Source organism: Triticum dicoccoides, chromosome 3A, assembly GCF_002162155.2.
Source record: "Triticum dicoccoides isolate Atlit2015 ecotype Zavitan chromosome 3A, WEW_v2.0, whole genome shotgun sequence".
Lineage (NCBI taxonomy): Eukaryota > Viridiplantae > Streptophyta > Magnoliopsida > Poales > Poaceae > Triticum > Triticum dicoccoides.
Window position 1 is genome coordinate 742,358,304 of NC_041384.1, and position 24,662 is coordinate 742,382,965.

At 44.0% G+C, this 24,662-nt stretch overlaps 1 pseudogene; it reads right to left on the reverse strand.

Annotated features, from left to right (window-relative positions):
* LOC119273207 overlaps positions 1–22,885 on the reverse strand; it is a 37,618-nt pseudogene extending 14,733 nt beyond the window's left edge.
* Positions 22,886–24,662: the final 1,777 nt, after the last annotated feature.

Consider the following 24,662-nt stretch of genomic DNA (forward strand, 5'->3'; position numbering starts at 1 on the left):
AAGGGGCGCGCGGCAGCCCCTAGGCCTCCTCTCCTCTTCCTCCACTAGGCCCATTAAGGCCCATTAGGTTACCGGGGGGTTCCGGTAACCTCCCGGTACTCCGGTAAAATGCCGATTTCACCCGGAACACTTCCGATGTCCAAACATAGGCTTCCAATATATCAATCTTTATGTCTCGACCATTTCGAGACTCCTCGTCATGTCCGTGATCATATCCGAGACTCCGAACAAACTTCGGTACATCAAAATATATAAACTCATAATGGAAAAGTCATCGTAACGTTAAGCGTGCGGACCCTACGGGTTCGAGAACAATGTAGACATGACCGAGACACGTCTCCGGTCAGTAACCAATAGCGGAACCTGGATGCTCATATTGGCTCCTACATATTCTACGAAGATCTTTATCGGTCAGACCGCATAACAACATACGTTGTTCCCTTTGTCATCGGTATGTTACTTGCCCGAGATTCGATCGTCGGTATCTCAATATCTAGTTCAATCTCGTTACCGGCAAGTCTCTTTACTCATTTCGTAATACATCATCTCGCAACTAATTCATTAGTTGCAATGCTTGCAAGGCTTATGTGATGTGCATTACAGAGAGGGCCCAGAGATACCTCTCCGACAATCGGAGTGACAAATCCTAATCTCAAAATACGCCAACCCAACATGTACCTTTGGAGACACCTGTAGAGCTCCTTTATAATCACCCAGTTACGTTGTGACGTTTGGTAGCACACAAAGTGTTCCTCCGGTAAACGGGAGTTGCATAATCTCATAGTCATAGGAACATGTATAAGTCATGAAGAAAGCTATTGCAACATACTAAACGACCGGGTGCTAAGCTAATGGAATGGGTCATGTCAATCACATCATTCTCCTAATGATGTGATCCCGTTAATCAAATGACAACACATGTCTATGGTTAGGAAACATAACCATCTTTGGTTAACGAGCTAGTCAAGTAGAGGCACACTAGTGACGTTTAGTTTGTCTATGTATTCACACAAGTATTATGTTTCCGGATAATACAGTTCTAGCATGAATAATAAACATTTATCATGATATAAGGAAATAAATAATAACTTTATTATTGCCTCTAGGGCATATTTCCTTCAGTCTCCCACTTGCACTAGAGTCAATAATCTAGATTACACAATAATGATTCTAACACCCATGGAGCTTTGGTGCTGATCATGTTTTGCTCGTGGAAGAGGCTTAGTTAACGGGTCTGCTACATTCAGATCCGTATGTATCTTGCAAATCTCTATGTCTCCCACTTGGACCAGATCCCGGATGGAATTGAAGCGTCTCTTTATGTGCTTGGTTTTCTTGTGAAATCTGGATTCCTTTGCCAAGGCAATTGCACCAGTATTGTCACAAAAGATTTTCATTGGACCCGATGCACTAGGTATGACACCTAGATCGGATATGAACTCCTTCATCCAGACTCCTTCGTTTGCTGCTTCCGAAGCAGCTATGTACTCCGCTTCACATGTAGATCCCGCCACAACGCTTTGTTTAGAACTGCACCAACTGACAGCTCCACCGTTTAATGTAAACACGTATCCGGTTTGCGATTTAGAATCGTCCGGATCAGTGTCAAAGCTTGCATCAACGTAACCATTTACGATGAGCTCTTTGTCACCTCCATATACGAGAAACATATCCTTAGTCCTTTTCAGGTATTTCAGGATGTTCTTGACCGCTGTCCAGTGATCCACACCTGGATTACTTTGGTACCTCCCTGCTAGACTTATAGCAAGACATACATCAGGTCTAGTACACAACATTGCATACATGATAGAGCCTATGGCTGAAGCATAGGGAACATCTTTCATTTTCTCTCTATCTTCTGCAGTGGTCGGGCATTGAGTCTTACTCAATTTCACACCTTGTAACACAGGCAAGAATCCTTTCTTTGCTTGATCCATTTTGAACTTCTTCAAAATTTTGTCAAGGTATGTGCTTTGTGAAAGTCCAATTAAGCGTCTTGATCTACATATAATATCAGAAATGCTACAGAGCTCCCACTCACTTTCTTGTAAATACATGCTTCTCCAAAAGTCTGTACAAAACCAAATGCTTTGATCACACTATCAAAGCGTTTATTCCAACTCCGAGAGGCTTGCACCAGTCCATAAATGGATCGCTGGAGCTTGCACACTTTGTTAGCTCCCTTTGGATCGACAAAACCTTCCAGCTGCATCATATACAACTCTTCTTCCAGAAATCCATTCAGGAATGCAGTTTTGACATCCATCTACCAAATTTCATAATCATAAAATGCGGCAATTGCTAACATGATTCGGACAGACTTAAGCATCGCTATGGGTGAGAAGGTCTCATCGTAGTCAATCCCCTGAACTTGTCGAAAACCTTTTGCGACAAGTCGAGCTTTGTATACAGTAACATTACCGTCAGCGTCAGTCTTCTTCTTGAAGATCCATTTATTCTCAATTGCTTGCTGATCTTTGGGCAAGTCAACCAAAGTCCACAATTTGTTCTCATACATGGATCCCATCTCAGATTTCATGGCTTCAAGCCATTTTGCGGAATCTGGGCTCACCATCGCTTCTCCATAGTTCGTAGGTTCATCATGATCTAGTAGCATGACTTCCAGAATAGGATTACTGTACCACTCTGGTGCGGATCTTACTCTGGTTGATCTACGAGGTTCAGTAGTATCTTGTTATGAAGTTTCATGATCATCATCATTAGCTTCCTCACTAATTGCTGTAGGTGTCACAGAAACCGGTTTCTGTGATGTACTACTCTCCAATAAGGGAGCAGGTACAGTTACCTCATCAAGTTCTACTTTCCTCCCACTCACTTCTTTCGAGAGAAACTCCTTCTCTATAAAGTTTCCGAATTTAGCAACAAAAGTGTTGCCTTCGGATCTGTGATAGAAGGTGTATCCAATAGTTTCCGTTGGATATCCTATGAAGACACATTTCTCCAATTTGGGTTCGAGCTTATCAGGTTGAAGCTTTTTCACATAAGAATCGCAGCCCCAAACTTTCAGAAACGAAAACTTTTGTTTCTTGCCAAACCACAGTTCATAAGGCGTCGTCTCAACGGATTTTGATGGTGCCCTATTTAACGTGAATGCGGCCGTCTCTAAAGCATAACCCCAAAACGATAGCGGTAAATCAGTAAGAGACATCATAGATCGCACCATATTTAGTAAAGTACGATTACGGCGTTCGGACACACCATTACGCTGTGGTGTTCCGGGTGGCGTGAGTTGCGAAACTATTCCGCATTGTTTCAAATGTACACCAAACTCGTAACTCAAATATTCTCCTCCACGATCAGATCGTAGGAATTTTTATTTTCTTGTTATGATGATTTTCAACCTCACTCTGAAATTCTTTGATCTTTTCAAATGTTTCAGACTTATGTTTCATTAAGTAGATATACTCATATCTGCTTAAGTTATCTGTGAATGTGAGAAAATAACGATATCCGCCACGAGCCTCAACATTCATCGGACCACATACATCTGTATGTATGATTTCCAACAAATCTGTTGCTCTCTCCATAGTACCGGAGAACGGTGTTTTGGTCATCTTGCCCATAAGGCATGGTTCGCAAGTACCAAGTGATTCATAATCAAGTGGTTCCAAAAGTCCATCAGTATGGAGTTTCTTCATGCGTTTTACACCGATATGACCTAAACGGCAGTGCCACAAATAAGTTGCACTATCATTATCAACTCTGCATCTTTTGGCTTCAACATTATGAATATGTGTGTCACTACTATCGAGATTTAATAAGAATAGACCACTCTTCAAGGGTGCATGACCATAAAAGATATTACTCATATAAATAGAACAACCATTATTCTCTGATTTAAATGAATAACCGTCTCGCATCAAACAAGATCCAGATATAATGTTCATGCTCAACGTTGGCACCAAATAACAAGTATTTAGGTCTAATACTAATCCCGAAGGTAGATGTAGAGGTAGCATGCCGACCGCGATTACATCGACTTTGGAACCATTTCGCACGCGTATCGTCACCTCGTCCTTAGCCAATCTTCGCTTAATCCGTAGTCCCTGTTTTGAGTTGCAAATATTAGCAACAGAACCAGTATCGAATACCCAGGTGCTACTGCATGCATTAGTAAGGTACACATCAATAACATGTATATCACATATACCTTTGTTCACCTTGCCATCCTTCTTATCCGCCAAATACTTGGGGCAGTTCCGCTTCCAGTGACCAGTCTGCTTGCAGTAGAAGCACTCAGTTTCAGGCCTAGGTCCAGATTTGGGTTTCTTCTCCTGAGCAGCAACTTGCTTGCTGTTCTTTTGAAGTTCCCCTTCTTCTTCCCTTTGTCCTTTTTCTTGAAACTAGTGGTCTTGTTGACCATCAACACTTGATGCTCCTTCTTGATTTCTACCTCTGCAACTTTCAGCATTACGAAGAGCTCGGAAATTGTCTTATTCATCCCTTGCATATTATAGTTCATCACGAAGCTCTTGTAGCTAGGTGGAAGTGATTGGAGAATTCTGTCAATGACGCAATCATCTGGAAGATTAACTCCCAATTGAATCAAGTGATTATTATACCCAGACATTTTGAGTATATGCTCACTGACAGAACTGTTCTCCTCCATCTTGCAGCTATAGAACTTATTGGAGACTTCATATCTCTCAATCCGGGCATTTGCTTGAAATATTAACTTCAACTCCTGGAACATCTCATATGCTCCATGACGTTCAAAACGTCGTTGAAGTCCCGATTCTAAGCCGTAAAGCATGGCACACTGAACTATCGAGTAGTCATCAGCTTTGCTTTGCCAGACGTTCATAACATCTGGTGTTGCTCCAGCAGCAGACCTGGCACCCAGCGGTGCTTCCAGGACGTAATTCTTCTATGCAGCAATGAGGATAATCCTCAAGTTACGGACCCAGTCCGTGTAATTGCTACCATCATCTTTCAACTTTGCTTTCTCAAGGAACGCATTAAAATTCAACGGAACAACAGCATGGGCCATCTATCTACAATCAAACATAAACAAGCAAGATACTATCAGGTACTAAGTTCATGATAAATTTAAGTTCAATTAATCATATTACTAAAGAACTCCCACTTAGATAGACATCCCTCTAATCCTCTAAGTGATCACGTGATCCAAATCAACTAAACCATGTCCGATCATCACGTGAGATGGAGTAGTTTCATTGGTGAACATCACTATGTTGATCATATCTACTATATGATTCACGCTCGACCTTTTGGTCTCCGTGTTCCGAGGCCATATCTGTATATGCTTGGCTCGTCAAGTATAACCTGAGTATTCCGCGTGTGCAACAATTTTGCACCCGTTGTATTTGAACGTAGAGCCTATCACACCGGATCATCACGTGGTGTCTCAGCACGAAGCACTTTCGCAACGGTGCATACTTAGGGAGAACACTTCTTGATAATTAGTGAGAGATCATCTTAAAATGCTACCGTTAATGAAAGCAAGATAAGATGCATAAAAGATAAACATCACATGCAATCAATATAAGTAATATGATATGGCCATCATCATCTTGTGCTTGTGATCTCCATCTTCAAAGCACTGTCATGATCACCATCGTCACCGGCGCGACACCTTGATCGCCATCGTAGCATCATTGTCGTCTCGCCAATCTTATGCTTCCACGACTATCGCTACCGCTTAGTGATAAAGTAAAGCATTACAGCGCAATTGCATTGCATACAATAAAACGAGAACCATATGGCTCCTGCTAGTTGCCGATAACTCAGTTACAAAACATGATCATCTCATACAATAAAATTTAGCATCATGTCTTGACCATATCACATCACAACATGCCCTGCAAAAACAAGTTACACGTCCTCTACTTTGTTGTTGCAAGTTTTACGTGGCTGCTACGGGCTTTAAGCAAGAACCAATCTTACCTACGCATCAAAACCACAACGATAGTTTGTCAAGTTGGTGCTGTTTTAACCTTCGCAAGGACCGGGCGTAGCCACACTCGGTTCAACTAAAGTTGGAGAAACTAACACCCGCCAGCCACCTGTGTGCAAAGCATGTCGGTAGAACCAGTCTCGTGTAAGCGTACGCGTAATGTCGGTCCGGGCCGCTTCATCCAATAATACCACCGAACCAAAGCATGACATGCTGGTAAGCAGTATGACTTATATCGCCCACAACTCACTTGTGTTCTACTCGTGCATATAACATCAACACATAAAACCTAGGCTCGGATGCCACTGTTGGGTAACGTAGTAATTTCAAAAAATTTCCTACGCACACGCAAGATCATGGTGATGCATAGCAACGAGAGGGGAGAGTCTTGTCTATGTACCCTCGTAGACTAACAGCGGAAGCGTTATGACAACGCGGTTGATGTAGTCGTACGTCTTCACGGCCCGACCGATCAAGCACCGAAACTACGGCACCTCCGAGTTCTAGCACACGTTCAGCTCGATGACGATCCCCGGATTCTGATCCGGCAAAGTGTCGGGGAAGAGTTCCGTCAGCACAATGGCGTGGTGACGATCTTGATGTTATACTGTCGCAGGGCTTCGCCTAAGCACCACTACAATATTATCGAGGACTATGGTGGAAGGGGGCACCGCACACGGCTAAGAAAACGATCACGAGGATCAACTTGTGTGTCTAGAGGTGCCCCCTGCCCCCGTATATAAAGGAGCAAGGGGGGGGGGGGTGCGGCCGGCCCTAGGAGGAGGCACGCCGGAGGAGTCCTACTCCTACCGGGAGTAGGACTCCCCCTTTCCCTAGTTGGATTAGGACTTGGGGGAAGGAGGAGAGGGAAGAAAGGAAAGGGGGGGGGGGGCGCCACCCCCCCTCCTTGTCCAATTCGGACTTGGGGGGGAAGGGGCGCGCGGCAGCCCATAGGCCTCCTCTCCTCTACCTCCACTAGGCCCATTAAGGCCCATTAGGTTACCGGGGGGTTCCGATAACCTCCCGGTACTCCGGTAAAATGCCGATTTCACCCGGAACACTTCCGATGTCCAAACATAGGCTTCCAATATATCAATCTTTATGTCTCGACCATTTTGAGACTCCTCGTCATGTCCGTGATCATATCCGGAACTCCGAACAAACTTCGGTACATCAAAATATATAAACTCATAATGGAAAAGTCATCGTAACGTTAAGCGTGCGGACCCTACGGGTTCGAGAACAATGTAGACATGACCGAGACACGTCTCCGGTCAATAACCAATAGAGGAACCTGGATGCTCATATTGGCTCCTACATATTCTACGAAGATCTTTATCGGTCAGACCGCATAACAACATGCGTTGTTCCCTTTGTCATCGGTATGTTACTTGCCCGAGATTTGATCGTCGGTATCTCAATACCTAGTTCAATCTCGTTACCGGCAAGTCTCTTTACTCGTTTTGTAATACATCATCTTGCAACTAACTCATTAGTTGCAATGCTTGCAAGGCTTATGTGATGTGCATAACAGAGAGGGCCCAGAGATCCCTCTCCGACAATCGGAGTGACAAATCCTAATCTCGAAATACGCCAACCCAACATGTATCTTTGGATACACCTGTAGAGCTCCTTTATAATCACCCAGTTACGTTGTGATGTTTGGTAGCACACAAAGTGTTCCTCCGATAAACGAGAGTTGCATAATCTCATAGTCATAGAAACATGTATAAGTCATGAAGAAAGCTATAGCAACATGCTAAACGACCGGGTGCTAAGCTAATGGAATGGGTCATGTCAATCACATCATTCTCCTAATGATGTGATCCCATTAATCAAATGACAACACATGTCTATGGTTAGGAAACATAACCATCTTGGATTAACGAGCTAGTCAAGTAGAGGCACACTAGTGACGTTTAGTTTGTTTATGTATTCACACAAGTATTATGTTTCCGGATAATACAATTCTAGCATGAATAATAAGCATTTATCATGATATAAGGAAATAAATAATAACTTTATTATTGCCTCTAGGGCATATTTCCTTCATTCCCAACCGTATGTGTGTTGAACGCGGAGGTGCCGTCCGTTCGGCGCTCGGTCATCGGTGATTTGGATCATGATGAGTACGACTCCATCAACCCCGTTCTCTTGAACGCTTCCGCTCGCGATCTACAAGGGTATGTAGATGCACTCCTTTCCTCTCGTTGCTAGAAGACTCCATAGATTGATCTTGGTGATGCATAGAAAATTTTAAATTATGCTACATCCCCAACAGTGGTATCAGAACTAGGTCTATCCGTAGTTTCTATGCACGAGTAGAACACAAGTTGTTGTGGGCGTTGATTTTGTCAATTTACTTGCCGTTACTAGTCTTATCTTGATTCAGCGGCATCGTGGGATGAAGCGGCCCGGACCGACCTTACACGTACGCTTACGTGAGACTGGTTCCACCGACTGACATGCACTAGTTGCATAAGGTGGCTAGCGGGTGTCTGTCTCTCCCACTTTAGTCGGATCGGATTCGATGAAAAGGGTCCTTATGAAGGGTAAATAGAAATTGGCATATCACGTTGTGGTTTTGTCGTAGGTAAGAAACGTTCTTGCTAAGAAACCTATAGCAGCCACGTAAATTTTTTGCAACAACAATTAGAGGACGTCTAACTTGTTTTTGCAGCATGTGTCGTGTGATGTGATATGGCCAAAAGGATGTGATGAATGATATATGTGATGTATGAGATTGATCATGTTCTTGTAATAGGAATCACGACTTGCATGTTGATGAGTATGACAACCGGCAGGAGCCATAGGAGTTTTCTTAATTTATTTATGACCTGCGTGTCAATATATAATGTCATGTAATTACTTTACTTTATTGCTAAACCGTTAGCCATAGTAGTAGAAGTAATACATGACGAGACAACTTCATGAAGACACGATGATGGAGATCATGATGATGGAGATCATGGTGTCATGCCGGTGACGACGATGATCATGGCGCCCCAAAGATGGAGATCATAAGGAGCAAAGTGATATTGGCCATATCATGTCACTATTTGATTGCATGTGATGTTTATCATGTTTTACATCTTATTTGCTTAGAACGACGGTAGCTTAAATAAGATGATCCCTCGTAATAATTTCAAGAAAGTGTTCCCCCTAACTAGGCACCGTTGCGAAGGTTCGTTGTTCCGAAGCACCACGTGATGATCGGGTGTGATAGATTCTAACATTTCGAATACAACGGGTGTAAGCCAGATTTACACACGCAATAGACTTAGGTTGACTTGACGAGCCTAGCATGTACAGACATGGCCTCGGAACACGGAAGACCGAAAGGTCGAGCATGAGTCGTATAGAAGATACGATCAACATGAAGATGTTCACCGATGTTGACTAGTCCGTCTCACGTGATGATCGGACACGGCCTACTTGACTCGGATCATGTTTCACTTAGATGACTAGAGGGATGTCTATCTGAGTGGGAGTTCATTGAATAATTTGATTAGATGAACTTAAATATCATGAACTTAGTCTAAAATCTTTACAATATGTCTTGTAGATCAAATGGCCCACGCTAATGTTGCCCTCAACTTCAACGCGTTCCTAGAGAAAACCAAGCTGAAAGATGATGGCAGCAACTATACGGACTGGGTCCGGAACCTGAGGATCATCCTCATAGCTGCCAAGAAAGACTATGTCCTAGAAGCACCGCTAGGTGACGCACCCATCCCAGAGAACCAAGACGTTATGAACGCTTGGCAGCAGCGTGCTGATGATTACTCCCTCGTTCAGTGCGGCATGCTTTATAGCTTAGAACCGGGGCTCCAAAAGCGTTTTGAGCAACACGGAGCATATGAGATGTTCGAAGAGCTGAAAATGGTTTTCCAAGCTCATGCCCGGGTCGAGAGATATGAAGTCTCCGACAAGTTTTTTAGTTGTAAGATGGAGGAAAATAGTTCTGTCAGTGAGTACATACTCAAAATGTCTGGGTTGCACAACCGCTTGATTCAGCTGGGAGTAAATCTCCCGGATGACGCGGTCATTGACAGAATCCTTCAGTCGCTTCCACCGAGCTACAAGAGCTTTGTGATGAACTTCAATATGCAGGGGATGGAAAAGATCATTCCTGAGGTATATTCAATGCTGAAATCAGCGGAGGTGGAGATCAAAAAGGAACATCAAGTGTTGATGGTGAATAAAACCACTAAGTTTAAGAAAGGCAAGGGTAAGAAGAACTTCATGAAGGACAACAAGGGGGTTGCCGCGCCCGGTAAGCAAGCTGCCGGGAAGAAGCTAAAGAATGGACCCAAGCCCGAGATTGAGTGTTTTTATTGCAAGGGAAATGGTCACTGGAAGCGGAACTGTCCCAAATACTTAGCGGACAAGAAGACCGGCAACACTAAAGGTATATGTGATATACATGTAATTGATGTGTACCTTACCAGTACTCGTAGTAGCTCCTGGGTATTTGATACTGGTGCGGTTGCTCACATTTGTAACTCAAAGTAGGAGCTGCGGAATAAGCGGAGACTCGCGGAGGACGAGGTGACGATGCACATCGGGAATGGTTCCAAGGTCAATGTGATCGCCGTCGGCACGCTACCTCTACATTTACCTACGGGATTAGTTTTAAACCTCAATAATTGTTATTTAGTGCCTGCTTTGAGCATGAACATTGTATCAGGATCTCGTTTAATTCGAAATGGCTACTCATTTAAATCCGAGAATAATGGTTGTTCTATTTATATGAGAGATATGTTTTATGGTCATGCCCCGCTGGTGAATGGTTTATTCTTAATGAAACTCGAGCGTAATGTTACACATATTCATAGTGTGAATACCAAAAGATGTAGGGTTGATAATGATAGTCTCACATACTTGTGGCACTGCCGCCTTGGTCACATAGGTGTCAAACGCATGAAGAAGCTCCATGCAGATGGACTTTTGGAGTCTCTTGATTACGAATCATTTGACATGTGCGAACCATGCCTCATGGGTAAAATGACCAAGACTCCGTTCTCAGGAACAATGGAGCAAGCAACCAACTTATTGGAAATCATACATACTGATGTGTGCGGTCCAATGAGTGTTGAGGCTCGTGGTGGCTATCATTATGTTCTCACCCTCACTGATGACTTGAGTAGATATGGGTATGTCTACTAAATGAAACACAAGTCTGAGACCTTTGAAAAGTTCAAGGAATTTCAGAGTGAGGTTGAGAATCAACGTGACAGGAAAATCAAGTTCTTGCGATCAGATCGTGGGGGAGAATACTTGAGTCACGAATTTGGCACGCACTTAAGGAAATGTGGAATAGTTTCACAACTCACGCCGCCTGGAACACCTCAGCGTAATGGTGTGTCCGAACGTTGTAATCACACTCTATTGGATATGGTGCGATCTATGATGTCTCTTACCGATCTACCGCTGTCATTTTGGGGCTATGCTTTAGAGACTGTCACATTCACTTTAAATAGGGCTCCGTCGAAATCCGTTGAGACGACACCGTATGAATTATGGTTTGGTAAGAAACCTAAGCTGTCGTTTCTAAAAGTTTGGGGATGAGATGCTTATGTCAAGAAACTTCAACCTGAAAAGCTCGAACCCAAGTCAGAAAAATGCGTCTTCATAGGATACCCTGAAGAAACTATTGGGTATACCTTCTACCTCAGATCCGAAGGCAAAATCTTTGTTGCCAAGAATGGATCCTTTCTAGAGAAAGAGTTTCTCTCGAAAGAAGTAAGTGGAAGGAAAGTAGAACTTGATGAAGTATTACCTCTTGAACCGGAAAGTGGCGCAACTCAGGAAAATGTTCCTGAGGTGCCTGCACCGACTAGAGAGGAAGTTAATGATGATGATCATGAAACTTCAGATCAGGTTGCTGCTGAACTTCGTAGGTCCACAAGGACACGTTCCGCACCAGAGTGGTACGGCAACCCTGTGTTGGAAATCATGTTGTTAGACAACGGTGAACCTTTGAACTATGAGGAAGCGATGGCGGGCCCAGATTCCAACAAATGGCTAGAAGCCATGAAATCTGAGATAGGATCCATGTATGAAAATGAAGTATGGACTTTGACTGACTTGCCCGATGATCGGCGGGCCATAGAAAATAAATGGATCTTTAAAAAGAAGACAGACGCAGATGGTAATGTGACCATCTACAAGGCTCGACTCATCGCTAAGGGTTATCGACAAGTTCAAGGGGTTGACTACGATGAGACTTTCTCACCCGTAGTGAAGCTGAAGTCCGTCCGAATCATGTTAGCAATTGCCGCATTCTATGATTATGAGATATGGCAAATGGACATCAAAATGGCATTCCTTAACGGCTTTCTTAAGGAAGAATTGTATATGATGCAGCCGGAAGGTTTTGTCGATCCTAAGAATGCTAATAAGGTGTGCAAGCTCCAACGCTCAATCTATGGGCTGGTGCAAGCATCTCGGAGTTGGAACATTCGATTTGATGAGATGATCAAAGCGTTTGGGTTTACACAGACTTATGGAGAAGCCTGTGTTTACAAGAAAGTGAGTGGGAGCTCCGTAGCATTTCTCATATTATATGTGGATGACATACTGTTGATGGGAAATGATATAGAATTCTTGGAAAGCATAAAGGCCTACTTGAACAAGTGTTTTTCAATGAAGGACCTTGGAGAAGCTGCTTATATATTAGGCATAAAAATCTATATAGATAGATCGAGACGCCTCATTGGTCTTTCACAAAGTACGTACGTTGACAAGATATTGAAGAAGTTCAATATGGATCAGTCCAAGAAGGGGTTCTTGCATGTATTGCAAGGTGTGCAATTGAGCACGGCTCAATGCCCAACCACAGCAGAAGATAGAGAAATGATGAGTCTCGTCCCCTATGCCTCGGCCATAGGGTCTATTATGTATGCCATGCTGTGTACTAGACCTGATGTAAACCTTACCGTAAGTTTGGTAGGAAGGTACCAAAGTAATCCCGGCATGGAACACTTGACAGCGGTCAAGAATATCCTGAAGTACCTGAAGAGGACTAAGGATATGTTTCTCGTTTATGGAGGTGACGAAGAGCTCGTCATAAAGGGTTACGTCGATGCTAGCTTCGACACAGATCTGGATGATTCTAATTCACAAACCGGATACGTGTATATTTTCAATGGTGGGGCAGTAAGCTGGTGCAGTTGCAAGCAAAGCGTTGTGGCGGGATCTACATGTGAAGCGGAGTACATGGCAGCCTCGGAGGCAGCACAAGAAGCAATCTGGGTGAAGGAGTTCATTACCGACCTAGGAGTCATCCCCAATGCGTCGGGCCCGATGACTCTCTTCTATGACAACACTGGAGCTATTGCCCTTGCCAAGGAGCCCAGTTTTCACAGGAAGACCAGGCATATCAAGCGTCGCTTCATCTCCATTCGTGAAAGTGTTCAAAATGGAGACATAGATATTTGTAAAGTACATACAGACCTGAATGTAGCAGATCCGTTGACTAAACCTTTCCCTAGAGCAAAACATGATCAGCACCAGAACTCTATGGGTGTTCGATTCATCACAATGTAACTAGACTATTGACTCTAGTGCAAGTGGGAGACTGTTGGAAATATGCCCTAGAGGCAATAATAAAATGGTTATTATTATATTTCCTTGTTCATGATAATTGTCTATTGTTCATGCTATAATTGTGTTATCCGGAAATCGTAATACATGTGTGAATACATAGACCAAAACACGTCCCTAGTGAGCCTCTAGTTGACTAGCTCGTTGATCAAAAGATAGTCATGGTTTCCTGACTATGGACACTAGATGTCATTGATAACGGGATCACATCATTAGGAGAATGATGTGATGGACAAGACCCAATCCTAAGCATAGCACAAGATCGTGTAGTTCGCTTGCTAGAGCTTTTCCGAATGTCAAGTATCATTTCTTAGACCATGAGATTGTGCAACTCTCGGATATCGTAGGAGTGCTTTGGGTGTGCCAAACGTCACAACGTAACTGAGTGACTATAAAGGTGCACTACGGGTATCTCTGAAAGTGTCTGTTGGGTTGGCACGAATCGAGACTGGGATTTGTCATTCCGTATGACGGAGAGGTATCTCTGGGCCCACTCGGTAATGCATCATCATAATGAGCTCAATGTGACCAAGTGGTTGATCACGGGATAATGCATTATGGTACGAGTAAAGTGGCTTGCTGGTAACGAGATTGAACGAGGTATTGGGATACCGACGATCGAGTCTCGGGCGAGTAACGTATCGATTGACAAAGGGAATTGTATACAGGATTGATTGAATCCTTGACATCGTGGTTCATCCGATGAGATCATCGAGGAGCATGTGGGAGCCAACATGGGTATCCAGATCCTACTGTTGGTTATTGATCGAAGAGTCGTCTCGGTCATGTCTGCGTGTCTCCCGAACCCGTAGGGTCTACACACTTAAGGTTCGGTGACGCTAGGGTTGTTGAGATATTAGTATGTGGTAACCCGAAAGTTTTTCAGAGTCCCGGATGAGATCTGGGACGTCACGAGGATTTCCGGAATGGTCCGGAGGTGAAGAATTGTATATAGGAAGTCCAGTTTCGGCCACCGGGAAAGTTTCGGGGGTCACCGGTATTGTACCGGGACCACCGGAAGGGTCCCAGGGGTCCACCGGGTGGGGCTACCTATCCCGGAGGGCCCCGTGGGCTGAAGTGAGAGGGGAACCAGCCCCTGATGGGCTGGTGCGCCCCCCTTGGGCCTCCCCCTGCGCCTAGGGTTGGAAACCCTAGGGGTGGGGGCGCCCCACTTGACTTGGGGGGCAAGCCACCCCCCCTTGGCCGCCCCCCATCTAGATGGGATCTAGAGGGGCCGGCGCCCCCTGGACCCCTATATAAAGAGGGGGGAGGGAGGGCTGCGCACCCAAGCCCCTGGCGCCTCCCTCTTCCCCCCGTAAGACCTCTCCCTCTCGTTAGAGCTTGGCGAAGCCCTGCCGAGATCCCGCTGCTTCCACCACCACGCCGTCGTGCTGCTGGATCTCCATCAACCTCCCCTTCCCCCTTGCTGGATCAAGAAGGAGGAGACGTCTTCCCAACCGTACGTGTGTTGAACACGGAGGTGCCGTCCGTTCGGCGCTCGGTCATCGGTGATTTGGATCACGACGAGTACGACTCCATCAACCCCATTCTCTTGAATGCTTCCGCTCGCGATCTACAAGGGTATGTAAATGCACTCCTTTCCTCTCGTTGCTAGAAGACTCCATAGATTGATCATGGTGATGCGTAGAAAATTTTAAATTATGCTACGTCCCCAACAGGGGGGGTCATACGATGGCGGAGGGGTGGGGAGATGGGCTCCAAGATAGGCTTTTGGTGGGTGGCTGGTCGACTTTTCAATAGATGGGGCAGGAGCGAAGTGGAAAAGGTTCAAGGTGGGCAACTGAGGTTGGCTTTTCGGGCGTGTGCCGACATGACTGTAGATAGGTGGACGTCCGATGAAGATGGTGTGTATGTGGGGGGAGGGGCTATAGCCGGAGACGCCTTTTGGGGTGGGTCCAATGTGTCAGAGTCCGATGTGGCTCACGCCTGGACTCCCCCTGATTTCCCCTCGAATTGGGGCCACGCTAGAAAATTCAAATGTTCGGACATGTCCTGATCAATTTGGTGATCTATGTTGAACGGCTCAAAGAGTCTGAACCGTCTGATTCGAACATTTGAGATTTATTTGAAGATCCTCACTGGACATGACCTTATTCGTCAAACCAGTATTTTGTCCTCTAACAAGTTGGGTCTACGTGCAATGCCATTTTTTCTCCTCAAATGCAGTTGACCTGAACCGACCCCTTGTTCCCCCTTATGGTGGGGCAACCTCTCCATGGCGGTCATTCATCACGCTTTTACTTCCAGGTAGTTGGCGTGCTTTCCCTTTCCTCTCTCGTCTTCAGCTTGGTCGCATCATTGATGATTATGACCTACATGAGAACGGTAGCCATGGAGGTTAGGTCTTCCCTCAAGCAACTCAAAAGGATCACAGTATCAAGTCGGTCGTCATAATAACCACCAATATGGTGATCTGGTCCCAAAATGGCACTCTAACAGAGTCGCCATATGCATCTTAATCTGACATAAGTTTTGGAGCTGATGCCATATCTAGCCCACGAGCCTCCATATTTGGAGGCTGTGGGTGTTGGTTTGGAGCACGGGAAAGGGAAGTTTCAATCCGACATGTTCCTCCCGTGGACATCCAAGTCAATGGTGCTCCATTCGTATGGTTACCACTTCCGCCGTGCCAATGGCGCAACTACTTATCCACCAGGAAGACGGCTAATTAATGAGTACTGTCACGTTTCACACCGGTTTCCCAACCACACGCGACAACCCCCCTGGTTTCTCGCCAGAGTGTATCCATTCACGAATATATAAACCCCCACATAAGCATAACTCTGCTTTTCACTTCCCGAGAAGCATAAATTGTGCTTCACGTGGAACAACTGTTCGTTTTCATTTTTCGAGAAGTACATTTTTTTATTCACGCGGGAAGAACAATTTTTTTCGCATGATAGACAGCTGTGTTCTTCAATTTTGGGATGCATAGTTTCTTTCACATGGTTTTATGAAAAAAGAAAAACTAAAAGAAAATAGATAGAAAAGAATTTTTGAATTTTTGAAAACCCCACCATTTTGAAAAACATTTTGAAAGCCCCACCATTTTCTTGAATTTATGAAAATAGAAAAACTAAAAAAATAGATAGAAAAGCATTTTTGAATTTTTAAACAGGGTAGCTCATCCTTAAAAAAATGGAATTTGAACAAAAAGCCCAGTGCTAATGTATAGCACGCGCCAACCCGGGGGATGCAATTGCGCTATTTTTTCTTACGACTGTGCCCTCATAGGGGATCTTTTCACTGCATTTGTTTTGATCCGTGCGCACTTATTGGTGCTGGATCACGGATGGGCTCGGAGGCCATCTTTTCGTCCGTGTGCACTTTTCGATGCTGGGTCACGGGTTGGGCTCGGCGGCCTCTTTTATCTGTGCGCTTTGGCATCTTTCACAGCTGACAGCCGTGCATGATCCCCGTGTTGGCATTGCAGTTGGCATAATTCGGCCTAATAAACTGATCACATGCTGATTAAACTTCCGGTACGGTACTATTCGCCCGGTGGCTTTCTCGTCCCGCAAATGGGCCAGCCCATTTACTTCGTCCCTGTGCGTTGCCTCCTCTCCTTCCCGAGCCCCGACGATGCCTTCGGCCTTCCCACTCGCCGCCGGCGCCGCCACCGGGGTTGGCACCGCCGGCCACTCCTATGCTCCCTCCAGTCTGAGTCTTCGACTGCCCATTGACTCTGCTCATCCCCCCACTGAAGTCGGCGCCTCCCTGGAACACGAGCTCAGCCATGTGTTCGCCGCCTCTCCCCTGAAACCCTATCCCAGCCGCGCCCGAGCTCTCGTCGCCGGGACCTAGGGTTCGGGCATCCGTGCTTGGTGCCCCGCATCTCGAGGTCCCCGTCCTTCAGCAGGACGCCGGAGTTGGCGCCGCCGTCTCCGTCGTTCCAGCAAGTGAGGCTCGGTCCAACCCTAACGTCAAACCGTACCTGCTTCGATCTGGTTTTCTGGACGATTTATGGCGAATTTGCTCCTGAATTGTCAGGTGTGCATACTTTCCTCATTTGTACGAGAGGAGTAGCGAGATGTCGTGCTAAACACACAACAAATATATTGGAACATTAACAAGAAAAGAGCGGCGGAGAGATATTAGGATTTAGGAGTAGGGTATGCATCATAATGTGATTGTTCAGTGTGCAAGTGTCGCGTCGATGTTCGTAGTCACTCTCATAAACAACGAACCGCATGATCGCAACCAGGTTCCTGTAGAACTATGTGAAGAATCTGGTAGTATTGCATAACTGGTCAATTTTGATACTCCTGGGTTTAGTATTCTCTTTCCAGGCATTGCTCTTAATTTAGTGTAACGTGTTGGTGAAGCCGAAAGTACTGTATTCTAAAGATTAGAGATGAATTAATTTTGTTAATATTGTACTTGCTCTTGTAAACACCCTAGCTCTGTGAATTGGTCATTTCATTAGGTTCTGATTCCATAACTGTATAAAGTACATCTTTTTATTTTATTTTTGTTAATTCCGCAGTTTATGCCCAAGCTGTCTTGTTGGAGAGGAGAAACGGGAATATAAACCAATTATGTAATGATACTATCTCCATTGTTATCCTTAAAGGCCAGTTTTCTACGCAACTCAGGGAAAACTCATGGGTCCCCATCCTCTGCTTTTGTTTATCAATAATAGTTAGAAACCTCATGACAAACATAGCATTGAAACTATCCTGCAGATCTCGTGTCAGAGAATGAAACTACTCGGCATATCTTTATTTATGCTGAGGGTGGATTCAACCAGCAACATATAGCTGTTACTTCTGCTTGTCATACTTGTATGATGGACAGGAACTTTCCTATCCATGGAATATTTCTTCTTTTTACCTGTGGGTAATTAGTTTCTCCATTCTCGTCTAGATTTTGCAGTCTTCCTTTCTAATACTCCCTCCGTCCGAAAATACTTGTCATCAAAATGGACAAAAAAAGAATGTATCTAAAACTAAAATACATCTAGATACATCTCTTTTTATTCATTTTGATGACAAGTATTTCCGGACGGAGGGAGTATGTGTTAATGATGTGGGCAAGAGTGAACTAATTCAGCTGTATATTCTACCATTTCAGATGCATTAGAATCCATTAATTCTGGATTCGGAAAACCATCCAAGTCATGATGGAGTATTGGCCGCTTGAGCTTATTTCGCAAGATTACTTTATAGAAAAGTTTCCTCCAATATCTACTGATTTTAAGTAGGTAAACTGAGCTTCCATTTTCTGTATTTGACAGCACAAGTACTTTACAGAAGACTGGAAATTTCTGTGGTTGAGTTCTCTGCGAGATGACATGTGTTTCTGCATTTCTTTGCTGCATGTGTTAATGTGTTTCCTAGTGGACTTTAAACCAATAGTATTTTCTGAACCAGTTTGTGTTATACGCCATGAATCACATGTTTCCTAATTGATTTAGTTGATGTTTACACATATTTGTTCAGCTTGCTTTCAAAATAAGTAGTGCAAGTAAGCAACGAAAAGGGCTACTAACTGAGTTTACCAGGTTTCCTGTTCTATCTGTGATATGCTATTACACAAGATTAAATGTGCAATGCTAGGGCTATCTGTTTAGATCTTATAAATTTTACATTCTGCTACGAGCAATGCTTATCAAATACTTTCTCTTTTTCATATAATCTTATGTGAGCAATGCATATTCCTTGTATTCTAATATATATATCTGAACTTGTTGTTTTATGTGCAGTAAGAGGAGGTTACAGGTCTTAAAATAATGATACAATTAGTTAGAATTTGATTCTACATGCACCGGCTAGAATGGAATAGCAAATGAAGCAACCGTTCTCCTGTTTTGTCATCATGATGAAATGCAATGAACATTTCCAGGTTGCTTATCCATGTGTTGTGCATATATAATGAAACTAGTAAGCAAAAAGGATAATGTTTGTTCTCTGATTATGATAATTCTGACATGACTAAGGCTCTTATTATTTGGCTACAGAGATCTGGTTAGGACTATCCTAAAGAACTATTTCTGTTGGTCGAAGATGCTTAAAAATGACGAGTTGATATATGATGTTGCTTCAGTTGATAGCTGTGCAAATATGGAAGTTATATACGACGCTGTTTTGCTTGATAGCTGTGCAAATATCCATGTCGAAATCAGTTTCAATGGGAACCGATGGTTTTGTAATCGGTTTGAAAAACCGGCTATAGGAGTTCAGACCCGATGCTGATGTTGTTTCTGTAGTAGTGAACAAATATATATTTGTTGTAACACCGTGAACTTCTTTTTCCTTACCTGTAATGTTATTACAGCGTAGACTGTTCTAAATCTTCTTTTCCGGAGGAAAATATAGTTTGAAGCATGGGTTGGGGGAACTGCTAATGCATTTATCTGTTTTAATTAGTTAGCTATACTTACTATATCTTTTATGTTTTTTAGGTAACCATCATCTACGTTCTTGATCATTGATCAATAAGCATTCATTTGCAGAAGAAAAACTACCCGAGATGTTTGATCTATGGTGGAGCGCAGATGATCTAGAGCACCTATATGAAGCGTAGTGAAAAATATTGGAAGAGGTTGTCTTATGCCCTGTTTTGTTGTGGAATGGTATTGCTTTTGGTAGGCAGTTGGAAACCACTTGTTTAGACAAACCACAAACCAGAAACCAGATGAGAGGAAAACATTGTTTTCGTCTGTTGTTCACACGAGTACCCAAGAAATTTATTATATCAAGTAGCAGTATTGTCTCTTGCCAAAAAAAGGTAGTCGACTCTGTGACCTTGTTGCCCATAAGTTTTTTTTTGCTGCTTGGAAGGTTTCATAAATTGTGACCTTTGTGGAGTGCCCTGCCTCAGTGATAATTTTGGTTTCATTGTGTCAAATAGACTTCCTATGAAGTTAAGCTTCGTTGTAATTATGAGCATGTGAGCAAGTATTCATTCCCAGCTTGATTTTTTTGCAAGAATTCCGGGTATTGTTTTCAGCTTCTGGTTTCCTCTGAATCCTAGAGAGATAAAATATGTTTCCTGTTTTCTTTACCCGATCACATTTTAAAATCTCAGCTAGGTAATCTGATTGGAATTTCAGCAACTACATGATCAATTTGTGTTGCGGTTATCCTATTTCCAGTTGTCTTATGTTTTAAAGTGGGTGTCATCCGTGGAGCTGCATGGTATTTTTTTTTCTGTAATATTATTATTGATTTTGGTCCCCTGCCCTACGCTGAAATCCTTTCAATATCCTCAGCTTCCATGCCGCGACCACACTTCAGTCCATAATGTACATGAAGGGGAGGAGGAGGTGCATCGACAATAGTTTGAATCAGCTCGGGCAGCCGCCATAGTTGGTGATGCTGTGGAGTGGAGGAACTATGGCAGATGGCACTTCCCCTATACTGTTGTGAACTGCAGTAGACTGATGGCACCATGGTTCACCTTCCATATATGTCTGGAATTTGCTAGGCAAATAACTCATTATTCTTAAATCCCTGCTCCATTCTCCAGTCCAAATTCAATTAAAGCAAATAAATCGGACTAATCTTTAATGCTGATCAAGAAAAATGTGCATTGTAGAGATGTCCGTCTACCAGGACTGCTTCATGACCAGACTGCATCATAAGGGTTAGAGAAGAACCGGCAGGGGTGGTCTGCATCATCTCTAGTGGTAGCATGCAAGCCTTGATCTAGGTGCTAGCCAACATAATTAGTTCATGTTTTGTATGGATAAGATTGGAGCTCTTCTATTGCTTCTTCTTAATACAGGCTAAATCAATGATTATCTTCATGGTATGTCTAATCATGCATTCTGTCTTCCGGCATTAAGCAAAGTTATTAGGCCTAGGCTTCGCACATCGAATTGATAATCTCTCTGAGTTTCTAGCTCTTTGAATTTCTATTCATGTTCCCGCACGAGTATATAATCATATTCATAAATATGGGTATTCACTGTGCTTAAGGATAGGGGGAAAACCAAGTGTATTTTTCAGAGGAGTGTTTATGAGATTTGAGTTGCTGCATGATTTGTCTGTATAAGTTTATATGCTCCTATTTGTGTTCTGTACAGATTCTTCCATTATTTTCTTAATAGGATCTGACTAAGTAAAGTTTGCTATTGAAAGCCCACCTGACATTGGTAGGCAATTCTCTTGAATGGAAGGTTTAATCGAGGATTGAATTGACCACAAACTACTATAGCAGATGCAAGGCATCAATCAGCTCAGAAGAAATGCCAAATGAACTTAATTAGTTTCTCATTGATGTCACTAACAGTAATGAGTTTGTGCGATTTCTGACCTGCAGGCTGTAGCATGAGTAAAAGCTAACCAATGTATTATTACCTACTCCCTTTGTAAAGAAATATAAGAGCATTTAGATCACTACATTAGTGACCTAAACACTCTTATATTTATTGAGTATCTGGTTGTATATGTTACTCCTGTTTTTATTTACTCTGCATATTAGAGTTAACTGAAGTTAAACTTCTTAAAGTTTTACCAATTTTATATAACCAAATATAAATAGATTTCATAACAAATTTATATGATGTGAAAGTACATTCAACACATTGGTATGAATCTAATGGTGTTGAATTGTTATGAATCGGTATTTTGAAAAAATCAAAAAGCAAATTTAAAAGTTTCAAAAAAATCTGAAAAAATACCATGAAAACTTATATGTATTCCGCAAGAACGTGTTAAATTTCGTTGAAAAATGTTGTGATTTGTAGGCTGTACAAAATTAACAAATTTCTGGCCCAATAACAAAAATAAAAGGCCCATTAAAAATGTGTATTTTTCTTTTTCCTGTATGCCACATGTAAACGTATAATACTGTGAAATTTTGCATATACATAGTATACATGTGCATGTGTGTTCAAAAAATAAATTTGGAATTTTTCGCGCTCAAAAAAATAAAAATTGAAAACGAGCTCACTGGAGCTCGGCCTCCGTTGGCATTTTCCGCAGCCTGCAGCTGCTTCTGATTCTATGCGACACGTACCTCGACGAAGCAGTCGTGGAAGTGGAGCTGGATGAGCCCAGCGGCGATGCCGGGGCGAAAAAGCGAAGAAATAGGTTCGTCATTCCATTACAATATCATCAAGAACAAGAGAAAGAACTAATATCCTGTTTTGGGATTTCGATTGAAATCCGCCGTATGAGTGTTTTACATAGAAATACTATTTTTGCTATCGGTCGCGAAGGCCGCTGTGACGACGCGCCGGACGATGGCCTCGGCGTTGGGGCAGGTGGTGCTGTAAAACCCCACCTGCAGCTGCCCCTGCGCGCGGCTCGCGGTCAGGCACATCACGGCGGTGACCAGCGCCGCCGCCGTGCTGCTGCTCCTGCTCGCCATGGTCGTACGTCCTGGCTGGCCAGGCTTTAGCAGTGGAGTATTTATAGAGCGAGCCAGCCAGGGGTTCGACTGTTGATCGATTGCATTTGTTTGACAAGTTGTGCAGTGCTAGACACGGTGTGTCGACGGGGGTTGTCTTCGTCTGAAAATACTTACTTGTCATCAAAATGGATAAAAAGAGATATATTTAGAACTAAAATACATCTAGATACATTCTTTTTTATTCATTTTCATGATAAGTGTTTTCAGATGAAGGAAGTAGTACCTAGCCGAGGTGACACGAGGTTGTCCGGCCCCGCCATGGCCGCTGAAGTCAAGGTGAGGAGAGGTACTGTAGGGACCCGGCGGATGGATGATGGATGGGTAGTTGCGCGGTGACAGGGAGACGACAACTCTTGCTTTGGAATGACGATGCGCCTAGATGGAGACGACAAGGCTTCGGTCGGAATTGTCGTAGATGAATGTTACCTATCGGTCCACTGGTCCAGTTGGTGCCAAGCTCCCTCCCCAGCTTGGGACCAGTGGCATGAAGTCAGTCACCTTGGCTTGGCCTATGGCAACCGGAATTGCATACCTAGGACGCAAGCAAGCAAGGTCAGCACTCGCATTCTGCTCGTCGCTTGAGAGGGTGAGGCGGGAGGAAGATGACAAGAGCACAAGAAACCAGCGCTTTACTCAGTGCAGGAAAAACGGAGCCACCAACACCCTCGTCGTCATAGAGACAACCACCGTACACAATCTTGTTGATTTCATCTGCTGCTTGTTGTGCCAAGCAAGTGTCTGACTAGTCTTTGCCTGCTTGGTTTCATTTGTCTGAGTCCTTCGATCCATTCGCCCGGCCAATCGTTTGCTTGTGCCAGCAAGCAAGCCTACCCACCCCGCCTGTCTGCTTGTACGAGGATGATGTCATCAACGGGCCGGAGGTGCAACACCACCTTAGATTTGTCAAAAATCTTCATCCATACTAGGGATTTCGATGATTTGTATCTATCTCATTCCTAGTGCGCCTCCAGAGCGGCTCACCAAACTGACCTCATCAGAATATCCATGGACATGTTCGGACATCCGACCGGACGAAAGACCATCCAACCCTATCCCTCCAATAAGGCAAACATCGATTTTCCCTAATGGAAAAGATATCCGAAAACAACTAAAAAAACTAATCTACTCCTCCCGGTCGGAGGCGAGGTTGATGACCCCCGCACAGGAGCCATCGTCCTCGTTGTAGTTGGCGGTCAGAGCCATATGCCTCTTTTCGCAGCGTTGCCGTGCTTATGGGGCGCCTCATCATCCTTAACCTCGAGCTTCTCGAAAAGTTACTCCCATAGCGCGTCGTTGATGCGAGCTGGCAGCGCTCGTGGTCAATCGTCGGGTGCTCTACACGGACATGAACACAACCGTGTTCTTGTTGACGACATCCGGGTTCACGGGGAGCTTCGCTACGCCTGCATAATCCGTGTGTTGCGCCTGCAGTTGAGACACCGTAGCGTGGAGCTCCTACAAGAGCGTTCGATTGAAATGCTCCTCTACCTGTTGCATGGTGAAGATGTCGTCCGCCGCGCCACCCGCGACATAAGCGACCATCATATCCTCCTTCGGCACGGGTGCCTCCTCCTCCCGCGACCTCCACCATGGCCATGGGATTGTCTTCCTCCTCGTCCTCCATCTCTTCCATAGATCTCGAAGGTTGGCAGCATCAATATGGGCTCGACGTCGGGCTTCTGCAACGTGGACCTCCGCTGTGATTTTGGCGCAGTGCTCCGGAATCAACATCTTG